This window comes from Acartia tonsa, chromosome 8 (genome assembly GCF_053477335.1).
Source record: "Acartia tonsa isolate MP-2025a chromosome 8, ASM5347733v1, whole genome shotgun sequence".
NCBI lineage: Eukaryota > Metazoa > Arthropoda > Copepoda > Calanoida > Acartiidae > Acartia > Acartia tonsa.
This window is the reverse complement of record NC_137267.1, coordinates 28,665,180-28,669,728: the sequence shown is the minus strand read 5'-3', so window position 1 is coordinate 28,669,728 and position 4,549 is coordinate 28,665,180.

Below are 4,549 nucleotides of genomic sequence, written 5' to 3'. Positions count from 1 at the left end.
CTATTTTGTTGTTATTCATGTCAGGCATTATAAGGGATAAGACAATAAGCAATGCATTGATATTACCCTTCCCACCTAGCAGAAGGTAACGTGTTACTGACCACACTCTTGTTACATCTCCTGTTATTCATGTCAACGTTTCACTGTAGTAGAAAAATGAAAATTTAGTGTAAGATCCAAGTTATAATAGTGATATTTATATATAGATAGTTCAACTTTGTTGGGTTCTTAATTATTGTTATCCATCATGATTAGCAATTAAAGTGAAGTAAGCCAATGGCGTGAACCTCATTTTATTTGGTGGGTGGGTCTAGAATTAGATAACCTCCTTTCTCTGTTTTTTCCTGACTATAATCAGGGTTGTCAAATCGGGCGGGCGGTTTTGGGCCGCACTTTATTGGTCCTTTTGGGCAGATTTGGGCACCTCGCGTTTTTGGGGGTGAAAAAAAAGGGGGGGGGGGGCGGGCTTATTTTTTGGGCGATATTAACTATTATATAAATTAGTAAGCTTTTTTGTATCTAGAGAAGGATTTCGCTAACCGCTGAACTGATAAGATTCTCCTTTCCAGTGGAGCTTTTGTAGGTCCTGAGATGGTTTTAGGCTATTTTATATGCTTTTTACGACATTTGCCTAAAACCCTTTTGGGCAATTGGGCGGCCCCTTATCCAAAAAAATGCCCAATATGACAACCCTGATTCTAATGCTTCTTTGGGGTAGCCTTTGTGTGGTATGGGGTAACCAACTGCCGCCCTATCCCCCTGTGACCGCCTATGTTAGTTGGTATAGTTAAAGTGCAAGTAGTTGTTCTATATGTTTTTGCATGACTTTGCGAATCGGCCCATTCTTTCAACTAAAGATCTATTACAAAATTGCAAATACAAGCCTAAAGTCTCATTATTTTGCCTTGTATTTACTATTTACACTTAGTTATAGTGGCTTCTCCCCAGGGATCTTAGAGTATAAGGCAATGGACGATCAATTGACATACATTCCCTCTAAAAGTTTCCTCTTCTGTAGATTAAAATTATTAATTTACTAGTTTGAGTCCAACAAATCAAGACTCAATGGAAGTGCATAAAGTTTTTTAGTGAACGAATAAGAAAATGTTGTCATGTTATGTGTAGTAAAGATAAAATCTTCTTTACCATGATGAAAATAACCCCTTCCCCCATAATCAAAATAGTCAACAGAATGTAAGATATAATTTTACAATTGAAAGTGTTCTTATCAAAAACGTATTGGCATCCTAGTGTCTCTTTCATTGCTAAATAACAAACCTCTAAACCGTTCATTGACATTTAAAATTCATTAATAAAAAGTGCCTTCACTTTGGACATTAGATAATATATCCTACTAATTTTTTTTCAATCCATTCTGATTTTAGCAGCGGAGCTACTCTATAATTTACTGTGTCTGTCGCTCCGTTTACAGCAGGGAGGGAGGGGACAATGAGCTGTTAAATGCACTAGTCCCTAAAGTTTTATAATAACGTTTTATTATTCGTTGGCTAAATAACTTGGAGACTTTAATTGAATTTTTTTGATTGGTTTATTAAGTTAAATGTACAAATGTTCTAACCACTAATTATTATCTACAGAAGGGTTGATTTTGTGTATCATCATTGGGATGTGTCTTATCCCTTTGAATCCCTGGTTTTTCTCGACTACTATTAAGGATAGATACTTTATTTTTTGTGACGACTCCCCTTATCAAAAAATCCAGTAAGCAACTTACTTGTTCCGTCAGTTAGTCGGTCATGGTGTAGAAGAAAGTTACTAATACATGTTCATGTGTAAAGGTTTTGTGATTTTTAACAATGAACGATTATGCTGAGCATTATGAGCTCTTTTTATTCTATTTCCTTTTTTCTTTACTAGCGGCTTCGCCCCTAGCCTCTAGGGGCTTTGCCCCAAGAGGTTTCATCAACTTAATTTTTCGTATTTTAGATTTAAAAAGAAAAAGTAAAAAAAATTTTTTTTTTTTTTGGGGGGGGGTATTTTCATTTTTTTGGGGGGTTGGGGGTGTCCCACCCCCAAAGAAAATAGCTTAAAACCATCACAGGACCAGTAGGTATATTCCCTGAAGAGTAGAGCCCAATCGGTTCAGTGGTTACTGAGATCTTAAGCTTCAGACGGACAGACAGACGGACAGACAGACGGACAGACATCGTTCTACTTTGTATTATAGATATGTATTCTCTACACCTAAATTGTAGCTAAAAGATAGAGCTGGTTTGATACTATTGAAGAGAAAAATAACATTAAAAAACTTGAACATTCCAATATTAAAGAGGGAAAAGACATTAATGCAGTGGAGAACCGAAGGATGGTGTATACATCACCCAAGCAAAATTTGGATGGTCCTATCCTCCTTAACAACGGCATACATGCTTGACCATCCTAGTTTATGGCTTAGAAAGTGTAGATTTGGTTTTTAAAATTGGTTTGTGACTTTTACTTGAGAAGATAGGTATTTTGATTCATAGAGTTACTGTGTTTCTTAGAAAATTAATGAGCTACTATTGCAACACGTGAGCTAGTTTAAAAGACCTCAAAACCTTATGTTCAAGATTTGTTCAGCCTAAATCGAAGGTACAGGGTCAAAAAATGGATTACGTTATTTTATTCCAAATGATTTATAGAAATTACTACATTTTATTAACGAAACTACTCTATAATTTTAAATATCTTCCTGTCCAACCATATCTCCAGATTTGAGAAAAGTACGATTTTTTTTTGTCAAGATAGATGTCTAATATTTAATTTTTGTAAATAATTCCATAATTATGAATGTTATAATGTACAACTTACTTTGTCTGTTAATTATTCTGTAGTAGAAATATCAATTCTCTGCGATAATTGTCATTTTCTAGGTTGCTTTCAAAGATAGATGCCTGAAAATGCTTGTGAAGATTCTCTGTCTATTATGTTGTTCTGGGAACAAGGATTCTACCTATTTGTTTGAAATATGTTTTTTTTTCTGGTAAACATTTATAATAAACAGCTTAAACTAGTGAATAAAATTTCTGCAAAAATTTGATTACCATCTCAAAGTGACTTAAAAATGAAAAAAAAATTTTTTTTTTGAAGAGTTAGAAGTCAACTTATGAAACAAAATATGCGTTTTTTTCTTCAAATATGTGAATAACATTCAAAAATATGCATATTTTGTTTCATAGGTTGACTTCTAACTCTTCAAAAAAAAAATTATTTTTTTAATTTTTACCTGTACAGAGAGGACCTGGAGGCCTGGAGCTCCGGAACCTGGAGGCCTATCCAAAAAATCTTAAAACTTGGGAAAATTCATCATATAAGAATGATTTTATCCCTAATAACCTATCCTCTCAGTCCAAAGATAAAGCCTATACTCCCTGTTTACGCAAATGTGTCAAAACTTCCCCCCCCCCCCTTAAACGATGCACAGACCGACATTTTACCTCTTTTATAAGCATAAAAATAAGATAAAAGTTTTAATAAACAAAACTTTTGTAAACATTGTTGATGAATACATACAGGAACATGTTTATGGAAGATAGATTTAATTTCTCCAATCATTGTCACAAATCCAATACTTTCCTAATTATCTTTTCAATTTACCCTCAAAATCTAATTCTTTTCCAATTAATTGTCATATCTTAATTCCAACTATTCTTCAAATATTTGTGAAACCTATTCTCCAATCTTAAGTTAAATCTATAATAAATTGAAAATCATTTTCATGTATCTATTCCTGTGTGCTTGAGTTTATGTCCTTATAAAACTGTGCGCACGAGCCATCTTGCATATGTACATAAATACAATTCAAATCGACCCGTTTAAAAAAATGTTCTTAAAATTTTAGCTCCCATCTAAAATTTGGTAAATTAAGTAAAAAATGAAAACTTCGCTAATTTTTAAGCCGTTTGTATCATCTCAGTTTTAAGAATTTAGACAATTTTAATTCATTAAGACATGTAAATTAGGGGCCACGTAAATTATCTCAAATATTAAAGATTTAATAAGTATTTTACTAATATAAAGTTTAGAACATATTTTATTACTAGAAATGCCTGGATGTGCCATCCAGGTTTAGATAAATTAGTGAAAATAATTGTTTCCTTCTGTTATGATACATTATTGATATTGATTCTTATAAAAATCATCATCCTGAAACATTGAAGTCGTACGCAGACATACGCAATGTTAGAAGGGTGACGCAAATTTCAGATCTCAGTATTCATGATTTGAGAAAAATTCATCTTTATATCATAGCAAATTAGATAATCCTGAAAGCATCGCTTAAATATCATGGAGAAAATAAGTAAATCAAATTGCAAAAAATAGTATCTGAAATTTGAGCTAACCTTTTAACATTGTGTATGACTGCGTGCAACTTCGGGAAATGGCATTTTATAACTGTCCATCATTTTAAGGATTTTAAGGGGGTTAGGTGGGTTTTGAATATACAACAATGAATACCTTTGTAGATATACATTATACATTCTCCTATTATTGTTTCGAACAAAAAATAAAATTTTGTCTAAATATAGGAAATCCGCACAACACAATG